At 39.4% G+C, this 15,919-nt stretch overlaps 1 long non-coding RNA gene across 1 annotated transcript; it reads left to right on the top strand.

The window, feature by feature from the left end:
• Positions 1-7,141: 7,141 nt before the first annotated feature.
• On the top strand, positions 7,142-9,049 carry LOC121051455. Its single transcript, XR_005805771.1, has 3 exons — positions 7,142-7,369; positions 8,165-8,386; positions 8,809-9,049. It is a non-coding gene; the product is annotated as an uncharacterized LOC121051455 (long non-coding RNA).
• Positions 9,050-15,919: the final 6,870 nt, after the last annotated feature.

Here is a 15,919-nt window from a genome sequence, read left to right as displayed (position 1 = left end):
CTGCCGAGTATGGCCATGATCATACCAAGCATTCAGACTAAAGTCACAACTGTGATACCATTTGGAATCTCTTCTGGCCAAATGGTTCTTTCACATCATAACTTATCACAGTTTGGAAAAAACCAATGGGAATTTATCCAAATTCCAACCCTTCGGCCGATGAGATAGCTTGAATGATGGTCAACGAGTCTAGGAGGACTGTCCATGAGTTAAGACTCTCAATAGATAGTTTAGGTTGAGATTTGGCAGCAAGCATCAGCAATAACACTAGTACCCAAATGAGAAATCTCAATAACACCCCTTCCTCATCTACCAACATTTATTGGCCAACAGGAGCAATGGAGCACATGAAATCGTGGGACACCAGCATAACATGCAAGCACAAATCCAACCCAACCAGGTCAACATAGCTAGTGCAAACCAGGTGAATCGTGGAGGACAAATGACGAATATGCAACAACACCCAAGAATACCATATCCACTTTATGGCATGCCACCCGAGATGGGATTCGACTAAGGATTTATCCCTCAGTCGAACCAAGTAAACAACAATAACATCATGAATCATCAGCTGAATGAGAGTTTACACTTGCAGCCAAACAACAATATAGCTCAATACCATTAGAAAAACAATCATCAAGGAGGAGGTCAGGATCGGCTGTTTATACTCAATGAGTTTCAAAATCTGGTTGAAGATCTTATGAGAGTCTTATTGAGACGGGTATAAAGACTAAGCTATGCGAAACCGTATCCTGCATATATCGATATCATCTCGTACTTAGCAAGATATCGTATTCCTTCATTCACATTGTTCTCTAGGGGTGCATATCAATCCACTGTAGAACACATTGGCTGATTCACGGCCCAGTGCATAGAAGTTAGCCCTGACGACAATAAGTTAATGTTATTTGTCCACTCCCTCACAGGATCAGACTTCACATGATTGGTCAACCTCTTATCCAACTCAATCAATAGTTGGAGAGAAATGGAGTGAGCTTTCCATGACCAGTATTATCGAGTGCAACAAGAGATTACGTTGGCTGACTTGGCCAAGACGTCGCAGATGAGTCATGAAACTTCACAAGAGTACTTAAGCTGCTTCAAATTGGCTAGAGCATGGTGCCGAGTAACACTGCCTGAATCAGAGTTCATAGATATAACGATAGCTGGTTTGAGCTTTAATTTTAGAAAACATTTTGAAGGTGTTACCTTCAATGATTTATTCGAGCTCGTGATAAGAATCGATCGGCATGATGCCATCTTGAGGGAAGAGGCTCAAAAGCCGACAACATCAAAGGGTACATATTACGAAAATCAGGCCGTTAATGCAGTCGACAGGTTTGGAGTGGACTTAAACGAAGACTCAGTTGAAGTGGATTAAGCTAAAATAGTGATTAAGCAGCCCCATGTGTGCAAAGCTTTAGAAAGAATCGACCCAAAGCAAACCAAACTGCCACTAACCCAAAGCACAAACACGACAAAAACTAATGCACGCACTTATACTTTTAATATAGCTAAGGCCGATTTGATCTTTGATCAACTCTTGGCCGAGAAGATGTTTCAATTTTCTTTCGGCCATATACTCCCCAAGGCCGAAGAAAATCAAAGGGAAGACTTTTTGCAAGTATCATAATTCATAGAAGTATGCAACTAACAACTGTTTATTTTTCATGATATGATACAAGATCTCATTGACGCATGAACCCTCAAGTTTCCTGAAAATAAGCCAGCAATGAAGGTTGACACCAACCCTTTTCTTGAAGCCCAATGGAATATGGTGTATGTCAGGGTTCCCAAAGATGGAGATGCTCCAAGCAAAACAGCAGATGCTAACAAGACTACTGGCAAACCCCAAATTTCAACCCAACCAACGGCCAAAGGACTAACTATTGGGCGTATCAAGCTTGAGCCACCGAAGGTAACTGTTTTGTGCATCCGATGCCAGGAAGAAGTTATGCTTAAAGGGGTTTTGAAACTCCAGAAGTCAGAGGTGGTTGGTGAAACTTCTAACTCGGCTCGAATAGCTGAAAGTGAATCAACAGAAAGAGAAGAAACCAAAATGGAGGATAGACCCACCCAAAAAGGGGGCAAAGGGATTTTCTCAGCTGAGGTAGACAAATAAAGTTTCAGGTATCAAGTCACCACAAAGCGGCTGTTGACTCTAGATGCACTGGACAAGTACGGTCCGCACAGCCCAAGGGGAAGTCTGAAAGGTGTATTCCATCGTCTTAATAAACTGGATAAAAGATTTTCAGAAAGGGAGCCAGTCTGACGTCGCCTAAACTTTGATAAGCCATTCTATGATGAAGAATATTACGGTCGGAACGAGAGGGACAAAAGAAAGTATCATAGAGACGAGGGTTGTAGCCGTGATGGAAGCTCTCAGTCACTGAGGAATTTCAAGCTTCCTTTGGTTTCTGACAACCGTTGGTATGGATGTATTTCGAGGGACTAGCCGATTGCCCTCATAACAAAAACACAATTGAGAAGACAGCAAAGGCAGGTAGCAGAGGCTAAGAAAGCCCGACTGGGTGAGGTAACCAGAACTTCAACTGTGTTACCTGTTAAAAGGTACAGATATGAAACGGCACCGAGAAGAATCAGATCATATGAAATAAAGAGCAACGTTCCTCCTGTGGAAAAAATAACCCAGGGTACTCAGGACATAGAAATCGACTCTAGTAAAAAGGGAGTATTGAAAGTTCACTTTAAAGAGGCCCCTCGCCCAAAACTATGGGTTATAATGGATAGGAGTCGAGATCCACCCTTTACGGCCGAAAGACTCGCAACAGTGCTAAACTATCATCTTTTGCATTCTGCCATCGATTGGTATGGGTTAACTAAGGAGGAAAACTGAATTTTAAATTAGGTGCACAGGGATTGCAACAGACACGAAGAACTCTGGGCGTCTGATGTGAGAAGAGGTGTGAGAGCCAAGTATCAAGCTCATTTGGAAGATCAGGAAATAAAGGTGGATTATAATTCTCTTTCCATTTTGAAGGATGACTTATAATATTTGAGATAAAACTTAGTGTACATTCGGCTGAAGAACTGTTCGGCCTAACAGTTAAGGAACAAAGGCTTGCGCACATATTTTAGAAATGTATGGAGAAGATAGATAAAGAAAGATGGGAAATTCTCAACGCTCCGCGTTCACCCACATCTTCATCAGGTACACCAGCATCGAGGGAAGAGGAAAAAGAAATTTTCAAGTTGAATGGCGATGAACAACCTGTAGTAAAGCTTTACAAGGAAATGAACCCGCCCTTTTCAGCTAAGGGCCTTAGGAGGATGAAGGAGTACTACCGAAAAAATTCTGCACTTGCGTTGTACAGACTAAAGAACAAGGAGATGGATATGTTACACATGATCGCTGAATGCCCAAAGTTAGCAACCCTTTTGTTGGACTTGGATTCTAGTCTTGGTTTAAAAATTGCATACCAGGCTATCCAAGAATGCATAGAGCTTAAAGTCGGTACCGAGGAAATTTGGATCTCGGATAGAGATTTGAAGTATTTGAAGAAGTTCCATAAGATCCAATCCGCGGTCGAGATGTATGGGATGACCACTTAGAAAAGAGAGGTGATGAAATATTTTGACCACCATGTCCGAGAAGAAGAAAATCGTCAGCAAACTCAAGCAAACCAAGACCTGGACAATTAGTTAAAAGACGCTGACACAAATGATAAACAAGACCAGCATTTGGATGACGTGGATCTTGACACTGATAACCAGGGTGATGAGGGTCTATTGAATGAAGATGAGGGCCTATTGGATGAAGATATGGGTGATTATGAAGATATAGAGGATTATGAAGAACAGATTGACTACAACGATGAAGATCAGGTTCCTGACGATGTCTTACCCTCCAATTCATCGACTGACGCCACCATGAATACTTTGGCCTAGACAAGTGTACAACCTTTGGCCAGGGAGGCTGAAGAAGCAGCTGTTCTTATGACCCAGGACATGAGTGAATTTATGCTGAATAAGACTAGCATTCAGCCATCAGCCAACGATGATTATGACCAAGCGCAGAGAGGAAAGATTCAGTTAGAATATATTTCTCTCCGTCGAGCGAGTCAGTGACCCAAGTCAAAGATCCCATTCTCATTAATGCTTACATAGGTGGATACCGATTTTCGAGGGTTTTAGTAGATGGGGGATCGTCTGTCAATATCCTTCCTTGCTCCATTATACATCAAGTCCACCCTGCCAGGTATAGTTTTGTTCCAACTGACATTTCTATCTACGACTATACAAGGGAGGAGGCCGAAGTTAGATGAGCATTGCCATTGATGGTAACTGTAGGAAGGAAAAGCTCAACAACTTGTCTATTTGCCATCTCCACTGATAACTCATGCACTGCCATACTAGGTCGTGATTGGATCCACCAGAATACTTGTATCTCGTCTTCAATACACCAACTTATTGTTTTGCGAAATGAGAATGAAGTTGAAGTCGTATGGTCAGTTCAGACTGAAGATAAAGAAGATACAGTCATCGATATGGTGTATGTGCTTCAATCCAAGTTTCAAGCTTGAGGAGAATAGAATGGAATGGAAGGAGATGTGTGAGAAGAAGGTGAATGCCAAGCTCCAGTCTAAGACTTAGCCAAAGCATACTTTCCAAAGCCAACACCAGCTATGTCCAAGCACATCAAGTCGTTATATATCATGGCTCATTTTGAGAGATACCCGATTTCTTGAGTGTTGGTAGATGGTGGAGCGGCTGAGAATGTTATACCACTTTCGGTCGCTGAAAAGTTGAAGAAGACTGACAAAAATATTGTGTCATCCGAAATTACTATTTACAATTTTTCCCCTGGTAGGAAGCAAACCAAGAGAATTCTACCCTTAGAGGTCACTGTAGGCAACAAGAGCATGATGATCGGTTTCTTTGTCATAGATTCCAAGCCTTGCTATAATGTTGTTCTAGGAAGAGGTTGGATAATGGATACATCAGAGTATGTGCATCCCGTCGTCCATGCATTAACTTTTGGTATTCTGGAATGGGGACACTGTGGAAGTAGTGGAAGATGACTCTCAACCATTGAAAGCTTAACCAATGCAAGTGATGCCCAAACACTATGAGGAAAAAATTGGGTGCTCAGAAATTCAGAGGGAAGACTGTACTCGCCGAATTATAACGATGTGAAGAGCACTGGCCCTAGGCGCCGAGAAAGTCCACGAGGACTTGAAGCGGCAAGCATTAGCAGACCTGTTTGACCCCATCATCCATAGATAGAGGTCTAGAGAATAGGACACCATTGGCTGATGACTAAATAGAGGTCTAGAGGATAGAGGTCTAGAGTCATACAAATAAGGTCAGTTAGACTCTACAAAATAAGGTAACCGGTTGAGTTATGGTTCTAGGGCCATGTAAAAAATATAAGTCGAGCTGAATATCAAGTCCTACAGTAACTACAAATCAGTGGGCAGAAGAGACCGAAGAGCTTCTTTAACATTTTCTAAGTCTTGCATACCTTGATCGACCTTTCGCTTTAAGATATCATTCTTCTTGTTATATGACTTGAATGATGACAAAATAGAGCTGCACCTGGTAAGATCTTGTTGGAGAACAATGTTTCGGATGGCGGCTAAAGTAGCTTTGACTTGTTCTTCAACTTCGGCCAATTGCTTTTTCAGGTCAAGCACTTTTTTCCTCCCCTCGTCCAAAGAAGTTTTCAGCTTGTAAAGCTGGCCAAGATCTGCGGACTAGCGAACGTCATCATACTCGATTCTCAACTTCTCACTGGCTTCGAACTCTTTTTGGGCCTCTAGATAAGGAGAGAGGTTAAAATTTACAATAACCAAACGAGCATGAACTTCATAAGCTTCTACCTGAGAGAAATGGTTGCTGAGATAAGTACTTCAACCGCCTCTTTAAAATCAAGAAAACTAGCCTCAGTCATTGTTCTCGTATCACAACCAAAAAACTATCTGACTGTCTCAAGTGCCTTTTTAGTTTCGAATGTTTCAAGTTTTTCCTCTACCGGGCTCACGGTAGTGTCCAGAGTATCTAGGAATTGAAGTAGGTCTAAGCTAAGATCACCTGCTGTATGGTCCTTAAAAAAAAAATTGAATTAATTCAGCTAAAGGCAAACAAAACTTGAAGTTGTTAAGGCACTCACCACAAGCTCGACCGAAGATGAAGCGTAAATGATAACTTCCTCACTTCGACACATCCATTCGTTAGGAGGAGAGGTGAGCATTCCGAACATGGGGGGATGTGGTTAAGCAACTCCAAGGTCATACTGCTTCGAGATTCTCCCACTTGCATAAATAATAAAGCTTCCAGTTGTTCCTTCTAAGGTAGTGGAATAATAAACACCAAGGTAGGATGAAATATCTTACTTGAACTAGTGATTGATGGTTAAGTAGCACTTCTCGGCCAAGTACATTAGTATCTTCAACTTCCTTGGAAAAGTTTTTTAAGGTTACAAGTTGTTGGCCGATGCTTGGTGTGTTAGGAAGCTGATTCTCACCCAAGTCATGCAAAAGGAAAGAATTAATAATCTCAGATGAGTAAGAAATGAAATCCAAGAAAGGGAATACAGGAGGTTTACGATCATGTCGATCTCAACCATGGACCTCTCAAGAGGAGGCAAAGAATGGTCAATGCGGTCATCTTTCTACCAAGATAAAGAGAGCACCCTTAGCCAAACATAATTCATATAACCAAGATGAGAGAGAAACGCACAACTCTAAATTGAGAACTTACCTCCTAACCATCACTTTCTGATCACTACACCAAAAGTAGGCTTTAGAGACAGAGCCTGGTAACAGAATAAACAAACCATCCCTAATAATATATAATAGTGACAGAATTAGTTAGAACGTCTCAAATAATGATGGAGGCAGTAGTATCCGTCTCAATTGATATAGTGGGCCCCATTAACTTTTATAAGTGTTAATCTTTTATTAATTATGAATAACAAAAAGTCAATGCAAAACTTTTTCAAAAATTTAAAAAACAAAACAAAACAAAACACCTCAATGTGAATTAGAATCCTCCGCTAGACACACCCATTTACATGCCACGTGTCCTCCAAAGTCCAACCTACAACCTTTTCCCCTCTATCTCCGTTTTTCTTCAAAAAATAACCTATTTTTCTCAATAGTCAGTTTTCCTTTTTTTTTTTTTTTTTAGAATAGTTTTCCTCTCGCACTCGAAACAAAGACTCTATTTAAGAAGACTTCCCCAATTACTCTCTCCCTGGCCATGAAATTTGGGGATTAGGGTTTGACAAAGTTCTCAAACCCTTTCTTGCAATGGCTGTTTGTTCGCTACCTATATCGGGCTCACATTTCTCTCACCATAGACCACTTATAACCGTTGGCTTTCTCTCGACGACCGGCCTTCGATGGTAAGAGATGGATTCGAACCCAATGAATCCACCAATAAGGCAATCTTTGTTTCATAGTCTTTGATTTTATTTTACTTTTCACTTCATCCTTTCCGTGGTAATTGAGTGAGAGCATTTGGGGGAAGATTTTTAGGGTTTCGAATCCAACTGTGGTGTCGAGGTTTCAAGTCAAGGGAAGAAAACTGCATTTCTAGACAAGGAGAAAATTGTATGCCTCATTACTTAAGACTATAGTTTTCTAATTACCTGATTTGTACTGAGTTTGCTTATGTCTTAAATATATTTGGTTTCTTTCTTGAATACATGCTAATTTAGGGATGCTAATTTAGGGCACACAATACATGATTTGAGAAAAGTTGGAATTTGGGGCTTAGGGTTGGAGTTATTATAAGTTGCCAGAGGTTTCAAACTAAAAAAATGCGGCCTTGCTAAACTTGAATTAGGGTATAGCTAAATAGTCCTCCAATTTTTATGTTAAGGATTCAACTTTGTCTTATGCATAGCTCAATCTAATCCATTATAAAACTTTTTCATAAACTCATCCCATTTCAATGTACATTCTTGTTTAGTTGCCAATGACAAGTTAACATAAGGCTCAGTCTAATTTCTTCATATTTTGATCTACAGTCAATAACTTTCTTTTGCTGCTTGATCTTGGATTAAACAATGATGTGTTTCACTGAATTATTGAAGCTCGGTGTCATCAGTTTTCAATTTGTTTGCCATAAATGACACTTGATTAGGTGTAAAACTGCATTTCACAATATTGTTTCTTGTTTGTTGAGTCATTTGTAGATAGAAGATGAAGAGTTGAAGATTACAGCTAAGGAAGACTCAGTACTCATCGAAAAGGGGAGTATTTTTTCTTTTCAATTAGCATTTGCTGGATCTATCATTGTTTCAGTGGCATTGTGATTTTTATTTACTTTTTTCTCTCAGGATTTACTATTGGACAGATTTCAATGTTGGGTGGTTTCTCACCCGGGCAGGAACTTACTTTCATTGTAGCTGGAAAAGGTAATATATTTATCAAAGCCTAATATTACTATTCGCATGCGTGTTCATCGTTTTTGTTTTATGTCTTATCCACTTAGAACGTGCTTACTGATTTTGGCTACACCCACCCACCTATGGTTCTTATCCTTTGGTTCAAATCATGTCAAATGAGTGCTTGCTTTAGCTTTTGCTTCTGTTTTGCATTGGAATTAATATGAACTTTTAAATGGAATGTGCTACCATTGTTGTAGCTAAGTAAAAAAAATGAGAGTATAATGTTATGAAAATTAAGTTAACTCGTTAATGTTATCTAAAGTATTAACTATGGTGTGGTGTTATTGAGTATGAGATGTCTGCCATTTAATATCATTCTCTTCACTGTGATATGTTTGGAGGTTATGATGGGGGATTTACTGGGTTTGAATGCTTTGAATCATATGTAGGATGCAGACATTGACACAAATTTGAATTGTGGCATAATACTACCCAGGAAGATTGCTACAATTTCATCCAATGACACGTGATGGAAATAAATCTACGTAGGAAGGCTGTTGGAACTTCCTTGAGAACAAAACCAGTTATGCTTGATAGAAATGCAACTACCCAGGAAGGCTAGGGCTACCTTTTTTAGAACAAAGCCAAAAACAGTTGATGGAGATGTTTGGCGATGTTAGATAGTGTGCTCTCAGCTCTCGCTACTCTCTTTAACTATTTTTCAGTGTGAACATTGTTCTCAAGATTGATTATATTTTTCTAATGTATTGGATGTTATTTGTGTTTTTATGTATTATGGCTTGTAAATTTCCTAGTTTCTACAATCTAATTTTTATTTTATTTTATTTTTCAAAAGAAAAAAAAATCTATTTTTTATGTATTATACATTTGTATAATACATAAAAAGTATTTTTTTAATAATATTTTATTGGTATTAGAGACAGAAAGAAAAGTCTCTGAAGATTCTTTTTGGTTCTCCTGGCCACGTGTCAGAAAAATCTATAGAGACGGATTTTATGTTCTAACTGTCTCTAATACCTTTAGAGACGCTACCTTTAGAGACAGACATCTAATTTGTCACTCAAACTATTAGAGACGACTTTGGGTAGTTTTTAGTCTCTAAAGATCTTATAGTGGCAATTTCCATCTGTCTTTAAAGGCTGTTATTGGTGTAGTGGATTGAGCTTCCTCCGAGGAACCTTCGCTGTCGGCCGAATCCACACTATTGGTTGAGACATCACCAGTTTCGGCCATTTCTTTAGCCTCAAACATAGTTTGATTTTGGGTTAAAGTATCGTAGCCATCATCCATATTAGCCTAAAAAAATACGTCCTCACTAACCATACTGTCACTCAGATCCGTGATCGAACTTTCCACCACATCGGATGACTTCTTTGCTTTCTTAGCATCTCGAGTGTGCCCTAATGTTGAGCCACGTTTCTTCAATGTTTGTCCTAAAAGATTGCAACATATTAGAAGGGAAGTGTGTGACAAGAATTGAAAAGAATGGTTTGACGATTACCTTGTTTACAGGATCCTTTAGTCGTTTTTGACTTGTTATCCGGTGCTTTCTTCCTACAGTTACCTGGATTGAAGAAATAAGATATTAATATAAGGAAAGGAGGGCACAAGATAAAAATAGTAAAGTTGAAAGCCGAACAAATCTGGAAGTCCTTGTAATGTGTTAATGTTTAAGATTGAGTGGTGGCCTAAGTCTTGATTAACGTTGGTCTGATGGGCGGACCGCTACTTGCAACATTCTCAGAGCTTCTGCTACCTGTTAAGTAAAATACAAAGCGGCGTTAGAGGGAGACCACGTTGGGTGGTCTTCTCTTCTCCAATGCCTAAGTTAGTCAATGTATTTATGTTGACAGAATAACAGTAGGTAAGTAGTGAATGCGTAATTAATAAGGAGAGATGAGAGAACCTTTTCTAGGTGGGGAAGAGGCTGAACTCTTCCATGTTTTTGATGTGGGACTGATATGCTTCAGTTCCCAGCTTCTAGACCTTCTGATGTCATCTTGACGCGACGCATCAGCGGTGATCTGGGGGTGAGCCGGGGCTCAGGCAGTAGCCTGCTTGGCTATGTTTCCGTAGGTCACTCCACTAATGGGAGTTGGTACCGCTGGCGGTAGCATGAGCGTGGCTCATTAGAGCTAATTATGCTCGGCAAATGCTCATGTAAGTACATAATGCAACAGGCTGGGTCATTGCCAAGTCTCCTCCAACTTTTTTCATGATAAATGTCAGCCACCAAGCCTGAAATTTAGGGTGGCTCTATGGTCAGGACAATGAGGCTTCAGGTCGGATCTCTCAAACTTGCCCAACTGCTCCATAAGTTAAGTGCAAGGAGAGGTCGATCCATGTGAATCTCTTGCTCGGTCATATTTATGCTATCATATATTCCATACTCCTTCCACTTTTGGCCAAAGAAATACTCCATCCTTGGCACCCATTTTATCCACTCAGCTGTCAGTTTGGGCCAAACCTGCGGAAGCATGAACTCAGCACTGCATGTGCACCAATTAGCTTCATAAGCAAGACAAGATGTGTCAACTTACGAACCTTCTAGTACTTCATTCACAGCAGACGGCATGCTTGCACAGTAATGAGGCCCTAGTATGCACACTCCTTGTGGCTCTTTATTTTTTGCCAGCCGACAAATCATGGAGTTCTGAAGTGTGTATGTGGAAGCATCAAAAGTCTTCTTAAACTTTGTTGCAAACTCTGTCAAATTTTTGGTTAGTGCATAACTGCCCTCCGACCTGGCTTCTAGTTCTGAGGTATCGTCAGCCATAAAACACCTGGTTTAACAACCAAGCAATTTCTCCAAACCTGTAAGGGAATCTCAAGATCAGTACACTGACGGAATTGGTCTAATCCATTCAGCACGGAAGTCAAAACTAGTAAGCTTTTCAAATTTGAAATTTGAAATTTGAAGCTTTCTTAGTTTCCAGGTTAGATTGATCAATCAGCTTAAAATTCAAGAAATTAGGCTACTATCATATCGTCAGAGAAAAGTAGTAGGTTTTGTTCAGGCTTTTATTGTCAAAAAGAAGAAACAGAAGCAGTGCAACAAAACCAATGATTGTTGATGAAATTTCCTCCTTAACATATATCAATGCAGCAATCAAGGTTCCAAAGAGTAAAAACTCAAGCTACCTTCTGGTCTGAAAATCAAGTGGTCGAATTGTCAAGGCTTGTTTCTAGGTAGTTGGGTTTAAAACGTATGGCAGCATAGTAACCCTGGCTTAGCGCAGTTGATTTGATAACAAAAGAAAGATGCCTTTTCAATCTGGTGACACACTTATGCTTTAATGACTTTTCAAAACTTTGATTAAATAACATCAGTAAGTGCTCAAATGTGAATGAACGCCCAGATTTAACAAAGAGGGAGCCAATACAAATTAAGCATGATGTCCAATTGTTCGTGGCACAGATTCACTTAATTAAAGGTTTGACTTTTCAAACTTTTGATTAAGGATGAATACAATTACAAAAATATGAAATGCAAGCATCAGACAAAGTGAACCCAGATTAAAATTACAGCAATTCAAAGTCTTCATCAAGTATGTTTCTAGAAAGGATGGAAACAGCTAACCTTTGCCTAGTACCTAGTCCGACTAGAGACAAATGCTCTGATCCGACTAGCCATTTTCACTCGCTGGCGTCGTACCCAGACCACCGCAACCAACCTTGAGCTCTGCCAACTTCGTACTAGGACTGGTAATTCACCTTGGAGTTCGTCAGAGTCAAAATGACCAGCGAAACCTAGACATAATCCCACCGCCGTCGAGAGTAGATCTCGTTTTCATGCTGGGATCAGTTCATTTGATTATTGGAAGTTCCGTTGGTTTCTTTTGAGGAAGAGAATACATAGATACTAAGATAAGGATTGAAATGCTGAAAGTAGTCTTGAGAAGATTTGAAGTTGTAGAGAGAGAAATGGTCTGGTTTGTTTGCTCGCATCAGAAGGGCTATCCAATATCATACAATACATACATACATATATAATTATAGTTATGTATATATATATATATATATATATATATATAATCATGATGGGATTCTAGTGGCATATGACCTGATGATGAGCTGTGCACTTATATTTCCCAAAGTTGTCAAGCTTAGGAGGTGTCGGCCCCGCTGTCTTTTAAAAATTGGGAACTCTAGGCCGAACTTGCAGAGTGAAACTTTTGGCCAAAATGAAGCGCCTTGGATGCAATATTAAGCTTGAGCTAAAGTATTTTTCTTACCTTGGACAATATATTGACCAAGTTTTAGTATTTGGCTGACTTGGTCGCAATTTGAGCTCTTGATGATGGTTGCTCCTCCACCCAGCTTTTTGTTAATATAATGGGTAGGCTTGGCCGAAGTTTTATATCTTGGATGTTCCAACCAAAGTTTTCAAAAAGTGCGTGAGCTTTGCCCGAAATTGGCCAAACTTCATGAGTTGGGCCACCTACCTAGATTTTCTTCAAGTAAGGTAGCACGACCGAGTTCATTTTATGGTGCTCTAACCACTCGGCTTGGGAGCCAATTCTCATGAGACTTGGGGGGGGGGGGGGGCAATGTTTGGACCTGAATTTAGCAACTCCTATGTAGGCCATTTGGAGAGTCAGCCGAAGAGACGTTGGGTTTGGACCTGAATTTAGCAACTCCTATGTAGGCCATTTGGAGAGTCAGCCGAAGAGACGTTGGGTCGTACGTCCGAGTTGAAGGTGTCGCTTGACTGAGGTAATGATTTTTGAATCATATGACTAAGAAGAGTGTGTCGTTCAGCCACCTGGTGATATGTGAGACTTTGGGTCGGACAACCTAAAACCTAAAATTAGTAAAATAGGCCGCACAACCATGCCCTTAGACAATTCAAGTGAGAAATGGATGAATGCGCAAACAGGCCTAGAGAAGGACTAGGAGTGCTCAACCAAGCCTAAACAATAATTTCAGCAGAGAATTCATTCAAAAAAGAAAACCTCACAAGGAAGAAGTTCGAGTCAATTAATTATTTCAATTGTGAAGATTTTAGATATTAGCCAAAGTCAGAACATTATGAGATGAATCAATCCTAAAAGGAAGGAGAATCCTAATTAAATTCCACGTCTTGAAGGATAAGTTAGCTAGGGTTTTGATTTGTATATATAGCACCTTGTAACTCATTGTAAGGGGTACTATACCACACAAATAAATCAATATACAACTTTTACTCACAAAATTTTTTCTTGCTATCTCATAGGTACTTTGCCTTCGATTCAACTTTCATAACTTGTTTTTATATCTAGTTTCTTAGTTTCAATTCAGTACTTAACATTTCAAGAACTTTACTTTATTATTCATTTATTTTATATGCACTTTAATTATCTCATTTAGGAGTAGTTTGTAACATAGAGTTATCGTCTATTGATCTCTTTTGGCCATTCTGGATTGAATCAATGCGATTTGCTATTCACACACACATTACCTCACAACGCTTTGACAACTGAGTTCACTTCACTTTTGTCTTTACCGTGATTTGCGAGTACCTTCACCTAATAGACCTCTCGCTTGTTACACGAACCTTTGAGTTTACTAAAGAAGTGAACGTGATAGAAGATCCCGGTCAGGGTTGATGCCTAATCGAAGTCCTTGCAACAGACGCATTAGAACCTAACAACCGAGAGGGTTCATTCCTCGGCCTAAAATCACTTGAAAGCAGTTAGATACAAGCACAAACCAAATCAGAAACCTTGCTTGGCCATTTGACCATGAGTTGGCACGCTTGCATTTCAGAAGGAGATTTAACCACAGGTCCCTCGGCCCTCATTTCTGCCGAGACAATTTTGAGGCAAACTGGAGTAGATAGAGAAAAACATGGTTTGCTTTATAATGCTCCACAACATCTTAGATGGATACTTATAGTAACTAACAGAAGAGGTGTAAGGATAGAAGACCTATTATCTTGAAAAAAAAAATGGTGTTTTATGTGTAGAACGAGCACAATCAAAGCATTGAACAAATTAGTTATCTAAAGATTTGAGAAAAGATGCACTAGATGCCATACTTCCTAGCCTGTCTGTTGAGACTAATTTCTACTACATTTTTTGTGCATTTCTCTCTGCATTTTGGTTAGTTATTTTCTTAACAATGTCATTTCTAACTTGTTTTATGTTTTTAGGTAGTTTTGAGTCTGGAAATGGAAGATAAGGAGTTATTTGCGCAGAAATGAGAAGAAATGGAGAAATGAAGTTTTCCCAGTTCTACCAAGAAAAGGAATCTCAATTAATGTAGGAATCCTAATGCAACTAGGAATGAGCTCGGAAAAATGATGTTCGGAAATGAAGAAATGACAGAGTCCTAGTTTGACTAGGAAACCTGATGTCACTAGGAGTCCTGATGCTTCTAGGAGACCTGATGAGACTAGGAGATGATGTGTCTTGAAGATGACTCAAGATAGTTCAAGATTGTTCTAGACTACAGAAGAATTTCGGCAATACATAAGATGGATTTCGAATTGGCCCAATTTGGGAGAGTCTGGCCCGAAGTTTGAAGCATGTGACTTGCACATGAGTCTCTAGATCCTTCTATGACTTCTTGAGGAGTCCATGGGCCATTCTAATTGCTTTTTTCCGTGATAATTAAAAGAAATATCAAGGGATTTTCGGCAAACTCCAATAAGGGATAGTTTTGGATTTCTATGGAACTTTTGAGAAGAAAATAGAGGAATAAGTATTGAATTATAACTCTACATACAAGGAGGCTGAATTGAAATATAGATACATGGAAGATTGCGGTAAAAGAAGGGTTACTTGCTCTCCACTTTTCAAGGAATTTTTTTATTGGCCGAAGTGATGTAATTCAAGAGAAATTCAAGGGAACCCTAGCTCTTGCCGTTCACTATATAAAAGAGGTTTGTGAAGTTCTTCTATACACCACAAAATTTAGAATCAAAAAGCCACAAACACTTCCCCTTCTCTTCCAAGTTTCGGCAATTTCAAGGAATTCCAAAGTTCAAGGCCGTGAAGCATCATCCTCTCCATTCAAGCATCCTTGCCGTGATCCTCATCCATTCCACTTTTTGAAGCTCCTTGCATCCTTGAAGATCAAAAAGTGTAACCATGAACACCATCTTTTGTTTTTGGTTTTGTATAAGAATGTTATTTCGGGTTTCTGTGAATTTCAATTTTAATTTTCTGTTTTGGTTCTTTAATTTGCTATTTCTTGTGATGATGAAGTGTTGATTTTATATATGTGATTTTTGAATACTATGAAGCATATTTTAGATTTTAGGTTTTCAAATTGAAAAGTTGCGATTTCTATATGTTCTTGCATGATTGTTAATTTCGAGCTTCAATCCCATCTTTTATGTGTTAATTGATTTTTGGATGTGTACTTAGGTTGATAAACATGTACACTATGCCAAAATCCTTATCAGACGACAGAAAAAAACTGTTGTGTGATTTGGAGTGCCACCGTTGTAGAACGAGCTGTTGTCTGTTGAAAATTCAGACAACGGTGGAACACAGTTGTCTGAGAAAAATTCAGACAACGGGTATGTGTTATAACTGTTGTGTGATAGCTTGG

The sequence above is a fragment of the Rosa chinensis genome, chromosome 2 (assembly GCF_002994745.2).
Source record: "Rosa chinensis cultivar Old Blush chromosome 2, RchiOBHm-V2, whole genome shotgun sequence".
In the NCBI taxonomy this organism is placed as follows: domain Eukaryota; kingdom Viridiplantae; phylum Streptophyta; class Magnoliopsida; order Rosales; family Rosaceae; genus Rosa; species Rosa chinensis.
The sequence above is the reverse complement of the archived record's forward strand: the minus strand, read 5'-3'. Positions and strand labels throughout refer to the sequence as shown.